The sequence below is a fragment of the Maniola jurtina genome, chromosome 9 (assembly GCF_905333055.1).
Source record: "Maniola jurtina chromosome 9, ilManJurt1.1, whole genome shotgun sequence".
Classification (NCBI taxonomy): domain Eukaryota; kingdom Metazoa; phylum Arthropoda; class Insecta; order Lepidoptera; family Nymphalidae; genus Maniola; species Maniola jurtina.
The window spans coordinates 4,951,601-4,978,057 of NC_060037.1; the positions used below are offsets into that span (position 1 = coordinate 4,951,601).

The window sequence follows — 26,457 nt, forward strand, 5'->3', positions numbered from 1 at the left end:
TGAGAGCCATAGTGTGGCCATAATCTATACACCTACCGACTGTTTAGTAGAGGCATGGGAATCTATGCTGGTAGAGCTGATACAAAGAATATTGTTTAAATTAATTATACAAAACTTAAAAGAATCCGTTCCATGGATGGTTGGGCCTTTTATGGTCCTACTCAATGTAGTTTACGAACAAAATATATATTAAGTAATCAAGGATGTGGACAATTTAATAGGAAAACGTGTGTAGATTTCAAATATCAGTTAGTTTGCCACAGAATATACAAGTGTACCTAAATTAAAAATTTATAACACCCCCGACAAGTGAAGGTTTACAGTAACTAGAAAAAAAGCTGATAACTTTCAAACGGCTGAACCGATTTTCTTGGATGATAGCTAAGAACACTCTCGATCAAGCCACCTTTCAAACAAAAAAAACTAAATTAAAATCGGTTCATTCGTTTAGGCGCTACGATGCCACAGACAGATACACAGATACACACGTCAAACTTATAACACCCCTCTTTTTGGGTCGGGGGTTAAAAATAGTAAGTATCTGATAAAATGAAGATACATTTCTCACTTAAAATCTTCCGATAAAAGAAAACATGGTTGTATAGATACCACCCTATTATAAGTACCTATATGTCGGTTATAATCTAGATAAATTGCTATTATTCTAGATATATTGTGACTGCGTGGGAAATCCAACGTAAAAGCATTTCAGCACTGCGCTAACAATTAACAAAACACACCATTTTGTACACTTTCCAAGAGTCAGTTGAGAAATCCAGGAAAAATGAGTTTATGGTGGTACGTACGGGTACGTTACGTTACATACACCCACGGCACATACCTTTCTTTATCTAATTATCTTTATGAAAGTAGCAATGTTACAGTTAATGCCGCAATAGAAATAAAATAATGACTTGAAAGTAAAAGTTGCAAGGAAAGATGTAAATATTTTTAACTATTTCATTAGAGAGTTTTGTTTCTTGATATTAATTTGCCCCTTGACTCCCTTTTTAGGGTTCCATACCTCAAAAGGAAAATTTATAGGGTCTTTTCGTCGTCTGTCTGTCTGTCGTGTGTATCAAGACCCGTCAAGGGAATCAAATAGGGTACTTCCGTTGACCAAGAATCATGAAAGGCAAGGAACAATGTCTCACCCATATTATGTAATATAGCACATAGTATAAGTAAAGGGAACAATACGAAAACCGTGAATTTGTGATTACGTCAAAAACATATTAAAAAGGATTATTTTTTGAACGATGGTACGGAACCCTTAGTGTGCGAGTCTGGTTCGCACTTGACCGGGTTTTGAAAGGTTGCTTACAGTCTGGAACATACCACACAATTGAATGAGTATGTTTGCGTTCGGATAGCGCAACAATGCGCGCATCTGATCAAACTTCATTGTTCGCAGGTGCTGATTGGTTTCAGTCACGATAAAGTAATATTTAACCTGCTTTATTTGCTAACGAGAACGCTGTGGTACGCGACAGATTGAGATGGCAATCTAGATGGCGAGGGGACGCCCCGCACACCCGCACCTCACCCGCAACGGGTTAGCGCGCGGGCTGTGCGGGCTGTGGTGCGGGATGTGCAAGCACCAAGCGTCTCGACCCCGGTTACATTTCTGATTGACAGTTGATTCTGTTACATTTCCATTCCTATATTAATATTATTAGTTCAATGTTCCTAATATAATTTTCATCCACCCTAGTTATTTACCTCATCAAATTTTTAACCCCCGACCCAAAAAGAGGGATGTTTTAAGTTTGACGTGTGTATCTGTGTATCTGTCTGTGGCATCGTAGCTTCTAAACTAATTACTTAACCGATTTTAATTTAGTTTTTTTTTGTTTGAAAGGTGGCTTGATCGAGCGTGTTCTTAGCTATAATCTAAGAAAATCGGTTCAGCCGTTTGAAAGTTATCAGCTCTTTTTTAGTTACTGTAGCCTTCACTTGTCGGGGGTGTTATAAATTAATTTACGCTTGTAAATTCATTTCTTTATTTATTATGAGTAGGTAAGGTACTTACGTGGCTTATTTCTATCCTTTATTCATTTATTTCGTATCTCTCGATTTTTATTATGTTGTTTCCCAACATTTTAGCACAGTTTTACGATCTATATTGCTTTATTATTCGTATTATGTTTAGGTACACATAAATAATCGATATTATAAATTCGCCACATTCATTGTTTATAATTTATTAACAGTGAGAAAATATAAATGGCACAGATTTCCAATTCGATTTCCAGCGATTGCTCGAGTTGCGCAAATCGATTGCTACGAGTAACAATTAAAGTTGTGGCCATACAAGACGCGTGATAACAACGACTCCTACTTAAAAGTTGTAACACAAGAAACATCTGTTTGAAGGCGCCTCACATAGCACGTCGTGTTTTTCGTTAAAGTGGCAATAGAAATTACAGATTCTGTGAATATTTCAACACTACCTAAGAAGGTTCACATCACAAGATACAGCCTGCTGACAGACAGACAGACAGACGGATGGTTGGACAGCGGTGGCTTAGGTAATAGAGTAGAATAAACGATTTTCATGGAAGCTTTCTTCCAGGGGAAGGACATAGGCTACTTTTTCCTTTACATAAGTCAAAGTGTTTCCACGGGATTCTTAAAGGCCTATCCGTTTAACCGATTCATATGAAAGGTACAGATAGCTTGCATCCCGGAAACTGACATATGCAATTTTTTATCCCGGAAAATTATAGATCCTACGGGATTTGTAAAAAACCTAAATCCACGCGGATGAAGTCGCGGGCAACATCTATGTAGTAGTCTATATGCTTATGTTTAGGAGCTATCGTCACGTCGCTACCGTCCCGCGTTGTGTATGAACCGATCTTTAAAAAAAATCAGCGTGACCGTGATCGACGTTAACTGTAACCCGACTACTCATTTATAACTGTTTAACTGGGTCTAACAGCTAACTACACAATACTGCACTAATGAGCAAGTAATGGCTCAAAAAGTGTGCACGTAACAGAATCTCTACGATCTAATTTTGCCGATGGATATTTTATGCTTTATTCTTTTTTGTGTCCGTTGTTTTGATAGCAGTTTGTCATTTACATTACTTAATTAAGTACTGTGAAATTAGTTAAAGACTAGATGATGCCCGCAGCTTCGCCCGCGTGGACTGGTCAGATCCCCTGCAGCATCAGAATTGAGGAGTTGGAATCCAAATTTTTTAGGGAACAATGTTGCAAAGTTCCTCTATCGATTAAAAAAAAATAACGCAAATCAGTTCAGAAATCTCGGAGATATCAGTGTACATAGGTGGAAAAACACAACTCCTCCATCTTTTAAAGTCGGTTAAAAAAGTAGCCTATGTTACTCCTTGGTTAATCCTCTACTTGTCTGTGAAAGTCGCGTCAAAATAGGTTCAGCCATTCCAAAGATTAGCCCGTTCAAACAGACAGTCACTTCAATTTTATTTATTAAAAAGTATATTATATAGATGTGGTTCATTCTAGATAGGAGGTATTTTTAAAATTAAAAATTATCTCACTAAAATGTTTGTTAACAGGGCTGTCTCCGTCACTTACTCCATACAATCGTAGTTCCCATTTCATTTGAATATTAAGCAACCAAAGTCCATGAAATTTTGCAGACATAGTCTAGAAACTAATATCTGTGTCTGTGGTGTTTTAGATTTTTCTAAAAATATGTAGTTTTAAAATTACAGGGGCTCAAAGATTTGTATTTTTCTTTAAAAAAAGGCCCAACTTTGTGCTCGTTTTTCTAGACAACGAAGCAATTTAATGAAATTTGGAAAAACCACAGACCTAGAAAATTTAATGAATATTATGTAGTAAAAAAATTATCGTTATATATTTTATATTGTTATAATTATGTGGGAACTACGAAAACCAGAAATTACACCCAGAAATCTTGAAAATTTCGTGCTGTCTCGATTTGTGCAAGCGGGGTGGTGAAGTGCGGGGGACGACACGTGAAACTGACAGAAACTGACAGTCTAAACACACGGGCCACATTTAGACTGCACCCAACTCCAAACTTGTCGATAGGTCTAACTAAATACACTGGTACATTTCAACTTGCGTTAGACGTATGCGTTACCTACTCAGACGTTGCCTGTAGATAAAAATATGTCTCATGTTTGCTGGCAATAGCGCATGCATCAAACCCTGCAAGTTGCAACTCTCTTGCAACCTATTCCTCACGCAATACGCACAGCTTTAATATTATAATTTTTGACAATGTATACTATATGTAATGCCATATCACAGGTCACTCTCTGATTTATTGCTAACAATTTACTTCCAAATGCAAAGAAATCTAAGTGTGTTGAATTCACACTGCCCAATACCAGGACCTTAAATGACATAAATTCATTGATAAATAATCATATGTTGAAAATAAAGGAGAACCCCGTGTTTCTCGGTATAATGTTAGATGCAAAGCTTCTATGGAACACCCACATATCAACACTTGATGGTAAACTCAGCTCTGCTGCTTACACTGTTAGAAAAATTCGACAGGTACTGACGTGGAAACTGAAAAAATTGTATATTTTGCCTATTTTCACTGTATTATGTCTTACGGACTCTTGCTAGGAGATAAAGCGGTAGATATTGAGAAAAAAATGTATTACAGAAAAGGACAGGACGTGCAATTTATAATTTAAAACCGCGCGCTGCCATACAATAAAAATATAAGGAAATAAGTACCTTATCTATTATCTTATAGTAGCTTCTAAATATATTTACAACTAGCTAATGCCCGCAGTTTCGCTCGCGTGGATTTAGGTTTTTAAAAATCCCGATCCTTTCATTTCCCAGAACAAAAGTTGCCTCTCCGTAATAGCCCGTCCCCGGGATGCAACTTGTTTCTGTATCACGTAAGAATATTTAAACGGATGATCCTTTTCAAATCCCGAGGGATCACCAGGATTTAGGAATGCAATTTCTTACAGCATCAGGGTTGAGATCAACGACAAAGTGTTTACTTGGTATAGATACCTTCAATATCAATTAATAATCGACACTTTTTAAATCCCATTAGCTTTAGTAGTCAGGTCCCCTGCAACATCAGGGTTGAGGAGTTGGAATCCAAATTTTTTATTGAACAATGTCGCAAACTTTCTTTATCGATTAAAAAAACTACCCAAAATTACGCAGTTAGGTTACCTGCCAAATTTCATGGTTTTGAGTCAACGGGAAGTACCCTAGAGGTTTTCTTGACACACACGACAGACAGAGAGATAGACAACAAAGTGATCCTATAAGAGTTCCGTTTTTCATTTTGAGGTACGAAACCCTAGAAAACGTAGGAACGGCATTCCGAACCAGTGGTAAATTTTTCTGACCATCCAAAAACACTTTGAAGTTTACCTAAAAGTTTACAGGAATAAAAATTTATCATTGTATTCCATTCCATTTCATTCTATTCCATTCTGTTCAAAGATAAATAGATAATAAAAATATTTGTCACCGAAACAATAATTTACGATACATCGACCAATATCAATTTTACTGATGACAATCTGACTATTACCAAAGTGAACGACTACTATAATATCTATTATATACGACTAACATAATATGTATTATAAATTGTGTGCCGTTTGCATTCTCACTAGGTTCTCATTAAGTTTGTTTTATTTGGTTAAACTTTCTGGCATTTATATTGTTATGACGTTTAATTGGCAAACAGTCTGTTTATTGGCTGAAACTCAAAAATTCAGCCAATCACAACAAAGAAAATATTGTAATAATGATTGATGCAGCTTTCTGTAATTGAAAACAAAATATTTGACATTAACTTGAATGTGACAGTGTTTTCCGAATAGGGTTGCCAGAGGCCCCGTATTTTACTGGTTACCCCGTATTTCAGGATACAGAAACCTGTAATTATGAAAATAAAATACGGGGCAAATAAAACTAAATATTTTTAGGGTTCCGTAACTCAAAAGCAAAAAAGAACTCTTATAGGATCACTTCGTTGTCTGTCAGTCTGTCAGTCTTTCCGTCTGTCCGTCTGTCCATTTGTCCTTCTATCCGTCTGTCATGTGTTCATGAACAAATATTAGTATTTTCAATTTTCAAAGTAAGATAACTACATATATCAAGTGGGTTATCATATGAAAGGGCTTTACCTGTTCATTCTAAAACAGATTTTTATTTATTTTTATGCATATTTTTTTAATGCATAACAGTTTTTGATTTCTCGAGTAAAATGTCGGAAAAAATACCCGAATACGGAACCCTCGGTGCGTGGGTCTGACTCGCACTTGGCCGGTTTTTTACAAATTCAGCAGAAGCTGGCTGGCGAAATCAAACACTGACGTTATTTCCAGTAGAAAGAATATTTTCCTTTTGCGGCAATGCGTAGCCGAAACCCACTCGATATTGATCATGGTCGTAGCCAAGGCGGCGGGGCTTGGTTTGAGGATGTAAGCCTTTTTTTATACAAGCTAGCCCGTGACTTTAATCTTTTCTAGTGGTAAGTGATGATGCAGTCTAATTTCTTGGCCGTTAGGGCCATACTAACCATATAACTAGCCATGACCGAAGCCTCCCACCAGACCAGAAATTTAGAAATGGCGACTGCGCCTGGGAAGCCGTCAAAAACCTAAGCCTAAAATAATACTTACACTATTTCTTGCATTTGCTTACCAATTTTTTTTTGGAAATATATCAAACATTTCGCGCTCACTTCACTCGCGCTTTGAATTTGTATTACTTGGTGTAAGCCCCGCAATTTCGTTTGCATGAATTTAGATTTTTAAAAATTCCGTGGGGGATTTTCCGGGCTAAAAAGCCGCCTAAAAAAATGTCTGGGATGCAAGTTACCTCTGAATAGTAAGTACCAAAATTTTGGTAAAGAAGATGGGCCGTGAAAGGGTAACAAATAGATAGGCAAATAGATATACTGTCGTATTCGTAATATTAGTATGGATAGGAAGCTTTAAAAATAAAATCTTGCTATGGCTAAACTCGTTTCCCTTTCACTTTAATTTTTTCTGTATTGAACCAAAAACACTTACGCTCACTGCGCTCGCGCTTTTTTATTGTTGTATTTTATCTCACTGTCAAATTGAAAGGCGAAATTCCACTAACCAGGTAATTAGCCCATAAAGTTGAGCGAATGTTTTTTTCCTCATGACAGGATTCAGTTCCGGCCCTAATAAAACCTCTCCCGCAATCGATTCCTGGCTACGGCCATAGTATTGATACTGTGAAGGTGGAATTACAAATTAAATGTAATTTTAAGTTGAAATGAGAAGATTGTATGCATGAAATGTATAACATTTTGCTTTACAACACTAAGAGTTTTTAAAAGCTATTTAAATAAATAAATCTTTTATTTAAAACCACATTGCAAACACAGTTCACCAATCAAGACACGGCAACATACAGAGAAAAAATACAAAACTTACAAATAAACTGAAATATCTAAATAGGCTTTCCATGCATTTCAGAGAGAACCACCGCCTATTTCTTCAAATACTTCAAATTTCTTCAAATCTAAACCCCGTATTTTTGATGGTGGTAGCCTGTAAATCAAAAAGAGCCAGGTGGCAACCCTACTTCGACCTAGACAGAATGAAAAATTGTTTTCATTACTCGGCATGCCTACTGCCATAGTGTGACAGAAAGTGTGACGGTAGTTGTGACCTCTGATTGGCCGACTCTCTTTCACTATTTGCTAAAATTGATGATTGCAACAACAATTTTTTCTTTTTTGTAATCGAAAACAGAACACGGACGTCAAACAGGTTGACTAATTGCAATCATTTCTGACCGGCTAACATTGTTCCGCTAGTGGCTCAAACTCACTGTCGCAGCAAGAACATGGTAAATTCAGCCAATCACAGCAATTTGAAATTTGGTTATCACAAATGTACCGATCTAGGAACCGAGAATGCACGAACCAGGGCAGATAGAGATAAGAACAATAATCTCATACGTAGGAAATCAACGGGGGATCGTTGGCAAGGATAGCCTTAATTGTTGAAATCTAATATTAAATGCCAGATTACGGCAACGCCCCTCACAATGCCAGAACCATGCAATGTAGTAAATAAATACCTAGTAGTTACGTATCTACCTAGTATTAATTACGCAGCATGCCTAGTGTTTGAATTTAGGGCACGTTATGTAGGTACTTAGGTACTACGTACTATATTACCTGTACTATTATATTGTATTCTGGGGCAATTATGTAAGGAAGTGTCGGTTTTCGTCGTTTATGTTGTACCTACATGTAAATTAAATAATAACTAAGTAACTTATAAATTAAGTAAAAAGTAGTAATTGTTAGGTACTCAGTAGTGCACCGACGACGATTTTAAAATCTTAAACTTATTGAAAAATCCTATTAGGTACAATGTAAAGGATTATTTAAATGATAAGAAAGCTTGGGAATAAGTGGCCAAACAGTTTTGATAGTTCTAACAAGTTTTTGTAAAGGGGTGATAGTAAAAAAGAATACCCGGCTGAATTTGTTGTGGGCTCTTCTCAGACCTGAGCGCATTTGGAACCCTCGTATTGTAGATTCAGCAATTGACAGCCATAAAGAGTACAAAAGTACCCAATTTGATCATAAATGATTTGACTTTGACTTTTGATGGTGACTTACTTAGTTATTTCGTCTAGATATCGATTTAATCAACAAATCGATGGGGTGTAAAAACATAGATAGTCTAATTACCTAGATCATACAATTTGTTTGTCGACAATGACGGGGTTTAATGATGGTCTGGGGCGTGTATAAAACACACAATACTCCGTTGTCTCTGAAGGCCATTGTCACGCAGTAATTAGTCACTTGCAACAATAGAAAACCGTCTTAGCTTGAACAATGGTGACGTAGGAGCTGGTTCTAGATTAGTAGAAATTATATCGAGTTAAATAACTTAAAATTTAAAAAACCCCCGACACAAAAATCTCTATAAGAAAACTAGAAAAGAGTTGATAACTTTCAAACGGCTGAACCGATTTTCTTCGATTATAGCTAAGAACACTCTCAATCAAGCGACCTTTCAAACAAAAAAAAAACTAAATTAAAATCGGTTCATTAGTTTGGGAGCTACGATGCCACAGAGAGATACACACGTCAAACTTATAATACACACCTCTTTTTGGGTCGGGGGTTAATTTAGTTAGTAGATTCTGCGATCAGCAAAATTATCTAACATTAGATCAGCAGCTCTTATAAGCTAGCAGTCAAAGTCTTTGATTTATGCAGCACTAGATAATTCCTGCGATGACTTTGTCCGGGCTTAAAAAAATCCCGTGAGAATTCTTCTAATTTCCGGGATAAAAAGTAGGATGTGTCCACTGTTCATCTCTGGGATGCAAGCTATCTCTGTACCGAATTTCATCCAAATCAGCCTTAAAACATTCCGTTGATTTTCCGGGATAGCCATGTCTTTCTCCGGGATGCAAGCTGTCTTTGTACTTGTCAAGATTGGTTTATCGGATGGATCGTCAAAACGTAACAGACAGACTGACGGATACACTTTTGCATTTCTAAAATATTAATCTATTTGTGAAATACTAAGTTGGTTTAAGCATTAAAATTCTATGAACCAATCGCTCAATGGCCTCAGCACGCAATCGTGATTCGTGCAGCCATTATTTGTTGGATACCCCATGTTTAATGTATAGTTAGTATCGCTGTGGTATCGCAGTACTTAAACATTTTTACTTACCTACCTAACCAGTAACCATAAATCTAATTTCTTCAGGTATTGGTACGCAGGATAAATGTAGATAGATAGATAGATAGATAGAAGTCTTTATTGCACAAAAAACATGTAAACGAATAACACAGAAGGAAGAAAACAGAAAAAAATATTGTGTGCAAAGGCGGCCTTATTGCTTAGACCAACCTCTACCAGGCAACATTTGCTGAAAGTATAGGTAGTCAGCAACGCAGCTATAGGTTTGCACCCGCCCATAGTCGCTTGTATTGGCTGGTGCAAACCTAGCTTTGTTGCTGACTGTACCTTGTTAGCAGGTACGTTTACCTAAAAGGTACTAATAAAGTATTCTGTGGTATTAAGTCTATGTAAGTACTTAGTAAAAGTTGATATTTTTTGTAAAATGGACCCACCAAAAACATAAATGTGAAAAAAGAGCCAAGTTCTATAACATGCGAGGAATTTAAGCTTCGCCGATAAAAGCATTGATATCTAAATGGGTGCCAAGTTCTATAGAAGGTCTTTGTATAATGCCTACAAGAATGTACAAAGATCTTTGATTGCTTTAAAATATTGTTTATGTTATTAAATACATAACTTGGCAAGTTTGAATAGTTAGTTAATCATATTTAACGACTAATATGCTATATATTTCAAACTTAGGCATGCACTTGGCAACTTTTTTCGCCACGATAATTGATGTATGTAGATGAAATTTTGCCAAGTACATTTTTAAGCTTGAAATATATAGCATATTAGACGTTAAATATGATTAATTGACTATTCAAACTTGCCAAGTTATGTATTTAATAACATAAACAATATTTTAAAACAATCAAAGATCTTTGTACATTCTTGTAGGCATTATACAAAGACCTTCTATAGAACTTGGCACCCATTTAGATATCAATGCTTTTATCGGCGAAGCTTAAATTCCTCGCATGTTATAGAACTTGGCTCTTTTTTCACATTTATGTTTTTGGTGGGATATCATCAATTTTTGTAAAGTTGATTTATTTTCATTATTTGAACTAAAATATTCCTCAAGTCCGATCTTGGCTCTATTTTCACATTTATTTTATGTTTTTATCATCTTCATTTATTAAACTAAGATGTTTCTCAAGTTCGAACTTGGCTACATTTTCACATTTATGTTTTTGATGGGATATCATAACTTTTTGTGAAGTTGATTTCTCTTCATGTACTTATTAAAATTACTTCACAAATATTGCACAGAATTAAACTTTAAAACAACACGATAATAGAAACAAACCAAGAAAAGAACTTTATCTAAAATACCAGATTTCCGTACCTAACCTAATAGGGTGTCTAAAAACTTTACTTACCTTAACTATCTTACAGATCTTTTTAAAGTTAAGGCTTTTAAAAGTATTTCTTGAGAGTGGCACGTGTAACGTTTGATTATAAGGTCTTTTATAATAATGCGACCGTATTACTCTAAGTACCTACTTTAAGTTTATTGGAAATAATGAGTTCAACACATTTAAACGAGTTTTGCTGTATTTGGTTTACTTAACTAGCTAATAATAATAAATACCTTGCATCTACTTATATTACCTACTCGTAGTTTACGATTGAGTAGTTTTGAGTGCGAGTATGGATATAATCAGTGATTACACATGTTTTTAGTGGCAAACAAACATACTGTATTATTAGGCATCTTTGACAAATATCTTATAATTTCCATTAATCGTGCCGTTGAGTTATCGGAATTTAATTTTAGAAGCCGATGAGATAAAGCATATATATCTTGTTTTATTACAACACGTACTCTTATACGATTTAACATCTCGCCAAAAACTGAATCGTTTTTTTGCCTCATATTTAAAGTTAATTCGTCATATGAAAAAAGGTGCGAATCAATAGAATTATATAGTGAGAATGCAATCGAATGGAATAAACAACTTCCATCGGGAGGCATTGAAATTATTTCGTGCAATATGACTGAGTCACCAACCAGTAACTGCACTGTACGACTCATACTTGAAAATAAATATTTCGTAAAATAATTAATAATAATATCACAATAATTTAAAAGAACTCCAAGAAAAATTATTTAAGGTAGGTAGATAGTAGGTACACTTAAAGTATTATATATATTTAAAGCAGTAATATTTCGTAAAACACCTGCTATACTTATTTAACACATTGCCTGCCACTGACACTTATATGTGATTTCAATTTATCTCCCAGTGCCCCTAATCGCGCATAAGTGCCAATACATTTTTAATGAATTTCCAATGTTAAAATAGATAGGATTAATAACTATTAGGTACTTCCTCCCAACACTCTGCTACTGGAACTAAGGATACCACGAACGCACATGGATTGTATTTCCTAAAATGCAAATTTTAATCAAGCATGTTAAAATACATAAACTTAATAACTAGTACTTCCCAACACTCTGCTGCTGGAACCCAGGATACCACGAACACACTTAGATTATTTTAAAACTTATGTAATTTAATAATAATTGAGCAGTGAAGTCCTCTTTAAAATTAAAATAAAATATCGAGACGCGAACTCAATAATAGAACATAATCACACGATCTCGTGAGCTGAGTTTTTGTGGTTATTTTCACTATTATTTAACTAGGATCTATATGTTAAGATTAACATGAAAATCTGAGAAAAGCAATGCAAATAAAACAGCTCTCGCCACCTTCCCGAGCTTAAATGCCTCTACTCTTAATATCCAAACTAGAAACGAACTAGTAACAATATGAATTCTATTTTATGCCAAATGTCTACAACTAAGGGTCAGCGCAGACCGAGCGTGGTGAGTCGAGGTGTGATGAATAGAATAGAGACTGCTCTTCGAGTGGAGGTGGTTTCTTTGCCGGGATCTTAAGTAGTGACCAGTGACCACTATGCGAAAATCTCGATGTTTTGAACAGGCACAGTTTTTTTTAAAACTAAGCATGAATATTTTTCTCATTTTTAGGGTTCCGTACCTCAAAAGTAAAAACGGAACCCTTACAGGATCACTTTGTTGTCTGTCTGTCTGTCTGTCTGTCCGTCGTGTCTGTCAAGAAACCTATAGGGTTCTTCCCGTTGACCTAGAGACATGAAATTTGGCAGGTAAGTAGGTCTTTTAGCACAAGTACAGGAATAAATCTGAAAACCCCGAATTTGTGGTTACATCATTTTTGTTGGATAAAGTTCAGTATATTCATCTTCATAAATAATAATAATACAGATTTAATTTTTATATTTAAGTATTTTTAGTATTTGAGAAAATCTGTGTCACTTCATTTAAAAAAAAATGTGTTTTAATTTTCAAAGTAAGATAACTATACCAAATAGGGTATCATATGAAACGGCTTTACCTGTACATTCTAAAACAGATTTTTATTTATTTTAATGTATAATAGTTTTTATTTATCGTGCAAAATGTTGGAAAAAATACTCGAGTACGGAACCCTCAGTACGCGAGTCTGACTCGCACTTGGCCGGTTTTTTTACACTTAGATTGTATAATTTTGTTTAAATATTTCGGCTGGAGGGTCACCCTGTTTACTTCAGTCTTGACTGCAAAGGCGTGCGCTTGGCGCGCATCCTCTCACCATTCTGGTGGTGTGCCTTGCGCCTTATGGATCGCGATATCTGACATCTGGCAAAACAAGTAAATTAACAAACAATACACCAAACAATGTCTAACAGGGTACCATTGATTGCCAAGAAGTACTAACAAAACAACGACCTTTTTTTTTGTGGTTCCATAGGCAACAAGGAACCCCTTATATTATTATACATAGTTTTCCAATATCCGTCCGTTCGTCCGTCTGTCCGTAGTAGGTACTAGCACAAAAATTTGTAATTGGACATGGGTATTATATGTATTATAGTATATCCGTGGTTGGATTTATTAATATGACTTATGACATTGATAATATGTCTTAAAGAAACATTTTCACGGGTAAAATTTATTGAATCTTTTTTTGGCTCTTATATTTTTTATGGAATATAATAAGTTCTTAAGTTGATAATATAACAAATAGTACCTAAGTATAGATAATATTAATCAGTAATTGTTTTTGAGTTTAGGATACAATTTTAAAACATAATAATTTATGCAAGCAAAGCAAAATGTTATGTCGAGTCACTTCAGCTGACCAGTAACGGCTGCATGGGACTTCAACATGTGCACTATAGTTGTTTGTTATTGTTTCAAAGGTTCCTGCTTTTTTATGCGTTTCATTGTGCATAACTGAGAATAATTTTACGAATATTTTTACGAAAATTATAGTAATTAGTAATTATTAGGTATACCATAATATATCTAACCTTTAGATATACATACATAACTTATATTATCATCTAAGATTACCCCTTACAAATTATAAACCAGTCAAGTACCTCGCACACGATGGGTTCTGCGCCATCGTACAAGAAATAACACTTTTTTTGTGATGTAAGCCTAACCACAAATTAACAGTTTTAAGATTTTTTCCTTTACTTGGTTTTTATGATAATATTGCTACCTGCTTTTCATAATGTTCTAGGTCCGTTAGGTTTTGATTCCCTTGACAAGACACCAGGTGTGATTTCACTTTCAATACGAGTACAATAGTACCTAACTAATAAGTACAGTATGTCAGATATAGTATACCTAACCTTTAGGTACATAACTTTTATCTTCTGAGATTATCCCTTACAAAAAAAATACACAATTAGACCACTTAAAACATACAACGGAAAATCAACTCTGGGAATAGTTTGTATTGTACTACCTGTCCGTGTGAAACCAAGCAAAACCGAGGCAGGTCACTAGTATATATGAAGTTATAATGTTATGTTCCTTGCTTTGGAAGTAAATCACCCATTACTATCCATATTAAAGAGCAAGTATTTGTTTGTTCTTCAATCACGTCGCAATGGAGCAACGGATCAACGAACCAACGTTACACAGTTTTACAAACTTAAAATGTGCACCTCGATCCATACTTGCTGTTCTACTAGCCACACCAATAACTTTGTCATATAATATATGACAAATTAAAATATAATTTGCTATTTTCTGATTTTTTCCTTTGTATACACCTAATTACCTATCACTATACCAAATTTGAAGTTTCTAAGTCACCTGGAAGTAGGTTAGGTTTTTGATGAGTGAGTGATGAGTGAGTGAGTGTTAAAAATGGCACTTTTCAGACGTTAATAACTTAATATCGATAAAAGATTTTTTCATGAAATTTTGGATTCTAAGCGTTTAAAGGGGTCTTAATAGATATGCAAAATTACAAATATGTAGGTTCAATAGTTTCTGAGTTATGGGGGGGTCAAAAGTAGCTCGAAATGGTTCGTGTAATATACACTTGTCAGCGTGCCGCCGTTCTTATTAGAACTTGGCGAGACACGCTGTCGCGTGTCTTGATTAGGTAGGTACCTACTAAGAAAATATATAAGAGAATAGGTAAGAAAATACTTTAGACCTCTCGACAAGAATTAGTCATTAATGGCCACCTGACGTTTTTAGGGTTCCCTACGCGCATGGTGCCGATGGGACCCTATTACTAAGACACCGCTGTCCGTGCGTCCGTCCGTCTGTCTGTCAACGGGCTATATCTCGTGAACCGTAACAGATTTGAATGTGTATTTCTAATGCCGCTATAGCAACAAATAATAAATATGTATTACAAAATTTCATAAAGAAAATTAAAGTGTTATTTCTTATTTGATGGTACGGAACCTTTAGTGAGTGAGTCTGACTCGCACTTGACCGATTTTTAATACCTATGTAACTCTATGTATGTACACTCTATTTAACAAAAAATATATATTTATATATATTTTTTTTTAACCAGAAAAATATCGCACAATGGAATTCTCATAGTGACGTAAAACGCCATGGCTTACAATGGTTCATGTGAAATCAATGGGAATGCAGCTTTTACTGTTATCACAATGTAGGTAGGTTCGATCGCATCAAACAGAGTACCTACAATACAACACCTAATATATTAGGTCCTTACTTAACTTATCTTTGATTTAGTGCGTACCTATGTACATTATTGTAGTAGCCTAGTATAACGGAAAGAAGATAGTATAGTGTTCTCTGTTGTGTAATCCCATACAAATGATAGAGACAAAAATCTCAGTGGGTTTTAACCATTTTGAGGCACCAACCAATCGTAACCATTTTACCATGTAAAACATATTCGAAATTCAATTCGAAAACACAGTTTAGGTGTAATACTTACTTCCATACTAATATTATATTACGATACATGGATAAAGAGATAACTAGCATCCCAGGGAAGGACATTAAAGGCATTTTTTCCTGGGAAATCAAAGATTTTCCATGGGATTTTTAAAAAACCTAAATCTGTGAACTCGTAGAAACTCTACGATTTTCCGGGATAAAAGTAGCCTATGTCACTCTTCAGGTCTTTAACTATAGCTATAACCATACAAAAATCACGTCGATTCGTTGCTTCATTGCGAAGTGATTGAAGGACAAACCAGCAGAACAACAAACAAACACACTTTCATATAATAGAACGTCGTCGGTTTTCCACTTAAAAATCTTTACAATAGGGAAGTCAAGTTACATAAAATAATGATGTTTATGATCTCTATCGGCTCTCTGCATACGTAACTCTCTCGTTATGACTAGTTTACAAAATCACTTTTGTTCTAGTGATAGACAGACATGGCTCTTTAAATTCAGCCTTTGATGATGTTATATCATCTTACTAATTTATAATAGTGGGAAATGTTAGGGTGCATCCACATCGGTAGCTCGATTTCGTAAAACCTGCATCAATCATTATTACAATCGCAATTGTTGTTATTCGCTATGCTATTCTAGTTGCAACAATGCATTGAAGCCAATAATGAGCGAGCGTCAACCATTCAGAGGTGATTGCGATCGTGACATTGTATACTGTCATTCTAACCCAATCGCAACAACCATAGAATACCATAGAGACACAACAACAATACCATAACCATGAAACCATACATTCCGCCAATCACAACGATTGCGATTGTAATGTAATCGATGCAGTTTTAACGCAATCGAGCAGTATTACGGATAAAAAATTCGTAGAGTCCACAAACACCGACTGTTATCGTCACGATTGAAAGAAAGGATGACCGGGAAAAAAATGAATGAGTATCTAACTATTGTATGGACTATGACTTAAATGAGATAGGTCTCAGGATCATGAATCGTTAATAAAGTATCGTGTGGACCCAACCCTTACTCGTATGTAGACATTATATTATTATGTAAAGTATGTGTGGAATACGCATTCAGTTTAGCAATCATAAGATGCAATTTGTTTTATCTAAGTGATAAAGGTTTTTTGCATTATTATGAATTAGGTTAAAGCGAATATTATGCTAATTTTGCGTATCTAATTACTAATTTCATGCTAATTCGTATATTACAACAGAGAATTACTTTATGGGTCAATTTACTGTTCTATTATGGTTAATCCAATTTGGATCTTGCAAAATGTAGGTTTTTATTAAATAGGTTTAGAAAAACAAATTAATGTGTCGGTATGTTTCGCAACTCAACTAGTGAGAACTCTAATTTTCCAGGATAAAAAGTAGATGATGTCAGGTTCCCTGGATGCGAGATAATCGTCGAAATTGGTTTAGCGGATGGACGAAATATAGACAGACGGACGGACGGACGGACAGATAGACAGAGAGATATACATAGACCGTAAGTTAGATGATGACGACTGCGCGGCGCGGCGCATCAAGTTACTCGTATATCAACATATTAGAAACCGTGTGTTAGCCCATATTACTCAAATAATTACTAATATAAAGAAATGTTATCATTTAGTTACAAGATTATATTGATATGAATATGAATATCAAGCAAGTAGCGATTACGTTGCAATAATGATAAGATTCGAATTCTTATTCGATAATTTTTATTTTGTAAAATTGCGTGACATCCATGCACTAAACTAACCACTGATGACGGCATATCATTTTTTTTACTGTCAAAATTTTTATGGGACTCTTGTTCTTATCCCGGGAGTTCCCACGGGATTCTTAAAAGCCCATCCGTATAACTGATTTATATACCATTTGGTACGAGGCAGCTTGCATCCCGGAAATTGACATGGACAATTTTTTACCCAGGAAAATCGAAGATTTCCTAGGGGATTTTGAAAAACATAAATCCACGCGGACGAAGACGCGAGCATCATCTAGACTATAATTTATTTTTACACTTTTAAATTGGTCAAAGAAAATAGCTTGTAATGGTATCAACCTATTGACCATGGCACTCGCACCCTAATAAGTGTTCAGGATGGCGTGTCAGTATCCTGTTTAGTACACTGGAATGCTTGAGGAAGGTTTTTGTGCGGCTTCCTCGGCGTGGGAATCGAGGGTCATCCTAACCTTTCCCTTGGGAGTCGGGCGAATCGTTCGTGTCGTTGTCGTGAGAAATTATGCTAATACTGTAAACTATGAGGATGATATAAGTACTAAATAATTTAATAGCTATAGTTGAGGAGTCGAGTTTGGTTTATTAACCCCCGACCCGAAAAGAGGGGTGTCATAAGTTTGACGTGTGTCAGTCTGTGGCATCGTAGCTCCTAAACTAATGAACTTATTTTAATTTAGTTTTTTTGTTTGAAAGGTGGCCTGAGAGTGTTCTTAGCTATAATCCAAGAAAATCGGTTCAGCCGTTTCAAAGTTATCAACTGTTTTCTAGTTACTGTAACCTTCACTTGTCGGGGGTGTTATAAATTTTTAATGATATCATATGCAGTCCTGTAACAAGACGTGGAATGTACCTATCTAAAACTTAATTTGTGTTCAGTTATCTTTTCAATTTATTCTATAATTGCGTTAAAAGTGAAGGGGAAATCGACGTGAACAGGAAGTGCGTCGTAAAAATCAATTGTTCTGGTCAAGTTGTAAAGGTTCCTCCCAATAACTAGGTGAGTATAGATAGACTTTAGATAAATATAGGTAGATACCATGTCAACCATAGTAATAAACCCATGTTGCAGTTTTCCAACCGGATATTTCTTCTTTGTAGAGTCAACTGCTACTTTACATTGAGGATAAAGCCGCGATTACAACTGTAAGTTTTATTCACGTAAGTAAGTAGCTTACATAATAAATTGATAGCTTTACTTACATGTAAATGTACTTAAAAAAGTGTTTACATCAGTACATTTTGTTTTATGTAAGCAACTTACATGTGTAAAACTTACAAGTGTCTCTACGTCGACTCTACGCTCCCTTTTCCAGCTTTTTTGGAAATTTCCTGAAAGTGAAATTGTCTGTAAAGAAGTTTCTCTTGTGTTATAACTTAGGTACAGTCGGCAACAAAGCTAGGTTTGCACCCGTCCATAGTCGCTTGTACTGGTGCGGGTGCAAAGCTTGGTTAATGACTGTACCTGTGTGTTGTGACCTGTCCTCATAGAACTAGGAGTTCACTAGTCAGTAAATTTTCGGTGGGGCAAGAATAAATTTATAACATTATGGATAGATAGAAAGTATTGTAGGTGTACAAAACAAGAAAATTGGTTAAGTGCGAGTCCGGAGTGCGACGGACGGACGGAGGGACGGAGGGACGGACGGACGGACAGACGGACGGACAGACAGACAGACAACAAAGTGATCCTATAAGGGTACCGTTTTTCCTTTTGAGGTACGAAACCCTAAAACAGAAAGAACTACTTATAATTGTAAATTGTAACTGTAATTACTTACATGTGTAAGTATGGAAAGGATCAAGGTTTTTACAAAACTCAATGGTCTACAGACTCTAAACTACAACCACTTTACACCAAACCTGCACGCATATCCAAAAAATTGTTAATTGATCGCACCAGCCATGCCTCCGAATTGAGGTTAAGTGTTTAGGTACTCTCGTGTTTATAAAAGGTACAGCAAGTTAGGTACGTGGCATTGACACACATAACCTAGATTTTAGTTTAACCTTAATATTAATATAACATTTTATTACTTAGTTTTGTTAATAAATTATTTATCACATGGGGGCGGGGCCAAAGTGATATTTTGTTCCTCGAGGGTGTTATTTCGAATTCAGAGCGAAGTGAAGTATTCTACAGTAGAATCTTGAGCGTAGCGAGGAATTCAATATATGTACCTACGCCACACGGGAACAAAATATTTTGGCTTCGAGTGACAGACACTATTTTTAAGGTTCCGTACCTCAAAAAGAAAAACGGAATCCTTATAGGATTATTTTGTTGTCTGTCTGTCTGTCTGTCTGTCCGTCCGTCCGTCTGGCATGTCTGTTAAGAAAATCTATAGTGTATAATTCCCGTTGATCAAGATTTTAGAATCATGAAATTTGGCAGGTAGGTAGGTCTTATTGCACAAGTAAAGAAGAAAATCCGAAAACCGTGAATTAGCGGTTACATCACAAAAAAAAATGAAATATATAAATAATTAATTAATAGTTTTTGATTTATCGTGCAAAATGTTGAAAAAGGTACCCGAGTATGGAACCCTCGGTGCGCGAGTCTGACTCGCACTTGGACGGTTTTTCATAACTACCAGAATGAACTACAGTGAGGGAACTCGTCGTCGTCGAAAATTAGCGCACGCATAATCGTCAGTAAAAAAATTATGCATGCCCTAATTTTAGCTTACATATACAGACTATTTCAATTACTGTCCCCGCAAAAATTGGTTCATGGAATTTCGCGTGGGCGACCACGAGCTCGCGATGTTTATAAACCTATGCCACGCCTGTGTAAACAGCGGGCAATTGAGATGATCATGTTTATCAACAACTATTCAATTGAACCGCGTTAATGAATGTACCTACCTACTTCAGATTGTTTAGATAAAGAAATGGCGGTAGTATAAAGAAACATGGTATAAAGGAACAAGATTTCAACCTAAAGGAGCCACTTTGGCTCTCTTAGGTTGAAATCTATAGAGCGCACTTTGACTTTGCTTAGACTTAATCAGTCATTAGTACAAGTGTAAATAAAAAATTTATAACACCCCGACAAGTGAAGGTTACAGTAACTAGAAAAGAGCTGATAACTTTCAAACGGCTGAACCGATTTTCTTGGATTATAGCTAAGAACACTCTCGATCAAGCGACCTTTCAAACAAAAAAAAAACTAAATTAAAATCGGTTCATTAGTTTAGGAGCTACGATGCCACAGACAGATACACAGATACACATGTCAAACTTAGAACACCCTTCTTTTTGGGTTGGGGGTTAAAAACAAGTTAGATTTATGCCAGCGGTATAACGCTGTCTCGTTTTAACAGTGTCTTAAGACTGAGCAAAGTTAAAGTGCGCTCTATAGATCTCAGCCTTAGATTTGGGAACCCCTGCACAGAAGTCACTTACTTAATTTACTTGATTTTGTACCTATGGCATGGTGTGTAAACATGCGGGCAATTGAGAACTGAGATTTTCATGTTTATCAACAACTAGCCGATGCCCGCGACTTCGTCCGCGTGGATTTAGGTTTTTCAAAATCCCGTGTGAACTCTTTGATTTTCCGGGATAAAAAGTAGCCTATGTGCTAATCCAGGATATTATCTATGTCCATTCTAAATTTCAGCCAAATCCGTTCAGTAGTTTTTGCGTGAAGGAGTAACAAACACACACACACACACACACACACACACACACACACACACACACACACACATACAAACTTTCGCCTTTATAATATTAGTGTGATTAGATAAGGAAACGGCGGTAGTACAAGTGTAAATTAAAAATTTATAACACCCCCGACAAGTGAAGGTTATAGTAACAAGAAAAGAGCTGATAACTTTTAAACGGCTAAACCGATTTTCTTGGATTATATTAAAGCTAAGAACACTCTCGATCAAGCCACCTTTCAAACAAAAAAAACTAAATTATAATCGGTTCAATAGTCTAGGAGCTACGATGCCACAGACAGATACACACGTCAAACTTATAACACCCCTCTTTTTGGGTCGGGGGTTAAAAAAGAAACAAGTTAGACAAAATGGCTCTCTTGGAATTGGAAATCCCAGCACAGAACCATGATTGTACCTATTTCAGATTGTTTAAACTTTAAACTTAGATAAAGAAACGGCGGTAGAATAAAGCAACATAGCAGAGTGGCTCTCTCTTGGATTTGGGATCCCCAGAACAGAAGCAGTCCTACTACTAACCACTTTGCTACTATCCATACTAACTAAGAACTAAAATGCATAAATACGAAAATGTGTAGATCTATCTGTCTGTCTGTTATCCTTTCACGGCCCATTCTGTTAATCGATTTTGACGAAACTTGGTATACACCGTACACACAGTGTGAATGCGCGTGAGTGGCAACTGGCGTAACTAAGTAGATTAATTTATAAGAACAAGTAAGTATGATACATTAGGAATTTGAAGAGAAATTATTTGAATTAAGAAAATATACAGTGAGAAAAACCATAGAATCATGAATAAGACAAGAAAGAATCATGAAGAAGGTGCAGGTTCGAATCCTGCCGGTCCCGCAATTTTTGATATGAAAGTACATATTAAAGATTATCTAGAAATTTTCTTGGGTGAAACGGTAAAACATTATTATAAAAACGCTGAAATATTAGAGTGAAATTGTTTTTCTGTCGCTTGGTATATTTTAATGTTGTTGTACATTTATATTCATGAGCTCAGAATTTTCTCCTCTTTCATTTGGCATCCCACTCGATACAATAGTAAGAAAAATTTTTGGAGACCTCCACTTTTTTTGATGTAACATTCGTTTGGTAAATTTTTTTCGTATAAAATATAGCCTATGTCACCCGGACCTTTACAATGAATCAATTGACACCTCATTCATCAAAATCGGCCCAATAGGTAGTTTAGACACTACAGTGGAACACACAGAATCTGGATACAAACATACATACATACATACGTAGGTATATAGTGCTAAAATTTCCTTTCCTTTTGGCTTTGCCGCAGTCGGGCAAAAAAGTGATTAATAATAATGAATAAGACGTACATATTATCCGTTATGCAATAATTTTGTTATAAACCGAGACCTTTTGTTCTGTGGCCGACTGCAGTTGTGCTGTATCGCATACCAGTGTGTCATCACGAGGCATTTCGAAAGCGTGACTCACAGACACTGGCGGTCACACTTTACCACTTTACCTGTATTTTATTGAATGCTGTAAACAGACTTTCTGAGTTTTGACGTCATATTTTCGAATTATGTATTGGAGACATATGCTTTATAACAAACTTGTGAAATTGAGTGCTATATGCTGTAAGTACAGAGAAAAACCGGCCAAGTGCAAGTCAGACTCGGGCATCGACGGTTCCGTACTCGGTTATTTTTTCCGACATTTTGTACGATAAATCAAAAACTGGAAGTACCCCAATAGGTTTTCTTGACAGACAGACAAACAAACAGAGACAGACAATCAGACAGATAACAAAGTGATCCTTTAAAAGTTTCGTTTTCCTTTTTAGGTAACCCTGAAAACCCCAAAGAATACATAAAAATTCTTAAACATGATTTAAGTACCACTTACTAGGTTTCTTTTATATCTACATATTATACTTAGGTATATTCTTGCATACTTGATACTGCATTTTTGAAGGTCGTGGCTTAGGGGTGGTAACGACTAACGACCCTTCGATATCGTTACGTGGAGGCAGGTAAACGGCAAACAAACGATAACGCAACCCTCCATGCACTTGACAGCGCACCTGTTAGTATCGTTACTATTGTACCCGTTCCATCAACCTGTTCAACTTTTTGCTTATAGATTTAAAAAAACTGCGCTTTTAATTACTAGTTGATTTGTGTCCGATTTTATTCATATTAAATTCTCCTGCTCTCCTAGCGTCGATTTAAACCTTCAAAGACCGTCTACCTTATGTATTTTGTAAATATATATGTTTTGCCTAGTGTAAAACATAGTATAAAACAAGTGTAAATTAAAAATTTATAACACCCCCGACGATCCAAAGTATTTGAGTTTTCCAACACATCATTTTCAAATAAATAATTATGTATTTAGGCAACGTCCATCTTGACAGCTTGACATTTGTCAATTGACATAATATTATGAACCTAACGGTTATCTAACCTTCTTTTCTACAAGAAAACTAGAAAAGAGCTGATAACTCTTAAACGGCTAAACCAATTTTTTTAGATTATAGCTAAGAACACTCTCGATCAAGCCACCTTTCAAACAAAAAAAACTAAATTTAAATCGGTTCATTCGTTTAGGCGCTACGATGCCACAGACAGATACACAGATACACAGATACACAGATACACAGACACACAGATACACAGATACACACGTCAAACTTATAACACCCCTCTTTTTGGGTCGGGGGTTAATAAGTAGATATGTCTTCTAGTGCTTGCCGAAAAAAAAAACAATGATGCTTAAAATCAACGCGGGTTGGACAAAAATAGTTTTTCCAAAACATTTTTGTCAAAATAAAACATGTTTGAAACACTTGTTTTAAACCCAGCCAGACTAAAAATTCTAGTAAAAAATTGTCTATCTTATTGCAATATCTTTGCCTCAAATAGGTATTTTAAACTAATAAGCTTCCAACTTTCTTATAATAATTTTAGTTAGCAATTTTAATTAACGTGTTATTTACGTAAGTTAGTCGTCTACGCCATTAGCACTAATCCGGTTGCGAAGGACCAAAGTAACCTGTCTTCGTGCGTTGGATATTATGGACACATCCGCCGCTACCCGCGTGGGAACTGTTTTTATGGTATTTTAATTTTGCTATTTCTACGTCGTATTTACCAACGTATTCGTATATGTAGCGGTAGTGTTAACCTATTAACATATAAGTGGCATCGTAAAAACAAAATCTCACTTTTGCCTTGTATGTTGTACAAAATACAAATACCAACCTAGGTACCTACAGGTCCCTTATAGGACCTTTATAGGACTTAATTAATTAAAATTGCGGAATAGGTACCTATCTGGTAAAAAAAGACATCTTGAATAAAGTAGTCAGTAGGCATCTAAGTACCTTTTAAAACCGAGCCATGACTTCAGACTTTCTGCCACTTATACTTATATTTAACGGATCTAGATGGTATAAAAGTTAATTCATTATTATCTAGCTTTTAAACCTAGCCATGGCTTTAGATTTTCTGCGACTTATATATAACGGAACTAGATGGGTATTATGTGAATTTAAGCAATGCCGAATGCGTGATATAAATAGGAAAGCGTATTTGTCACTTTTAGTCAACTTTCACGAATAATTTACACGAGCGATGTCAATGGAATTTAACATAAACATTTTGCGGTGTAGCGCGCAAATAAGCTACGTTCACACGCGCCAAACGCCATTATATTAAATCCCGGGAAAATTAACTAATCGCCACCATTTATTAATTAAGTGCTTATGTTGTTGAATGAAATTCAAATTATTTTTAATAGTTCTAATTATTCTATTACAGGTACAAAGTCACATAGTTATTTTTTGTAACTTACGATACCTTAGCGTAGTGATTTTAATGTATAAAATCTCTATTTTTTAATGTTATAGTAAATACATTTTTTTTTCTCTTTCGTCTGGCTTTACAAAGATTAGCCAATGTCAAGTTTGTAGTTATTTGTAACAAGTTAGTTAAACTATACAAGTATGGACCCCATCTGTGCCAGCACTCGCCGACATATTACGCACGGCACCCCTTTAGAGCGCTTTCTAGTCAGTTTTAACAAAAAAAAAACTTAAAACACTGCAAAAAGGCAGAGCACGCCCGCCAGCTAACACCGACACATAAGAAGTCCAGTAAATACATTCAAAAACAGAGTTTTTTATTAATAGAGTATGGATATTATAAAAAAAAAAATAGTGCAAAAAATATAAAATATATTTTTATATTTTTGCATATTAAGTACTTCGGTAATTAGGAACTTATGGCAACAAAAAAAATTATAATTCGAATACTTATAATTTTTACGATAGAGTAGAAAAATTATAAATAGTAAGTAAGTAAGTATGTATATATCTAGGTATTATGAATATTAGTGAAAATAAAAGAATAAGTAAATATAGAAAGAAAGAAAAATTCTACAACTTCAATGTTTACAACGACTCTACACACATACCTAATAGGTGTATTGGTACTATAAATAATAGAGTTTAACTAATATAACATTCTTTTGGGCTGAATAAAAATAAAATAAACATAAATCGATTTTTTTAATATCACATATAAAGTCCAAAGATAAACCACATTGATCTCTATATTACGATAAATAGAGGCATAATAGAGATTTTATAGAATAAAAAAATAGAAACATACCTTGGCCGCTAATTGCCTCCAACGTATAAGACAGAAAGCCGTAAAGCCTCCAACCAAGGACCAACACAGGTTTTCACTATTTCAAAACACTAACACAGATGGACTAACTTATAACAAAACCACTTACTTATCACTGATTTATAATAAATGTTATTGTGTTACTTTGGTTTTGAATTAAATAATGTACACAAACAGGTTTTTAGTTTTTAAACAATACACTCGAATAAACACCTATTTGACACGCTGGTTGCGCGTTGACTGAATGTGGCAATAGAGAGAGATAGAGCGATGGCGTTGAAAAGAGATACGTGTAACGTGGGAGGGATGACGACCGCTAAGCTTCAAGAACGCGCACTGTTTACTTTTTTCAATATATTGGTCAAAATAAAATCGTATTTTCAGGTGCAGAAATAGCAACAAATTAATTAGAAATGACAATTAATGCGATGATATTATATATCTAACGATTAGCCGTTGACAAACCAA

The 26,457-nt window shown here is 35.4% G+C and overlaps 1 protein-coding gene across 2 annotated transcripts in view; it reads right to left on the reverse strand.

Annotated features, from left to right (window-relative positions):
* Positions 1 to 26,242, reverse strand: part of LOC123868299 (rab11 family-interacting protein 4A) — a 127,569-nt gene extending 101,327 nt beyond the window's left edge. For both annotated transcript variants that reach the window (XM_045910758.1, XM_045910756.1), the window contains exon 1: positions 25,972 to 26,242. The gene's annotated coding sequence lies outside the window, so the exon portion shown is untranslated. The remainder of the gene's footprint in view (positions 1 to 25,971) is intronic.
* Positions 26,243 to 26,457: the final 215 nt, after the last annotated feature.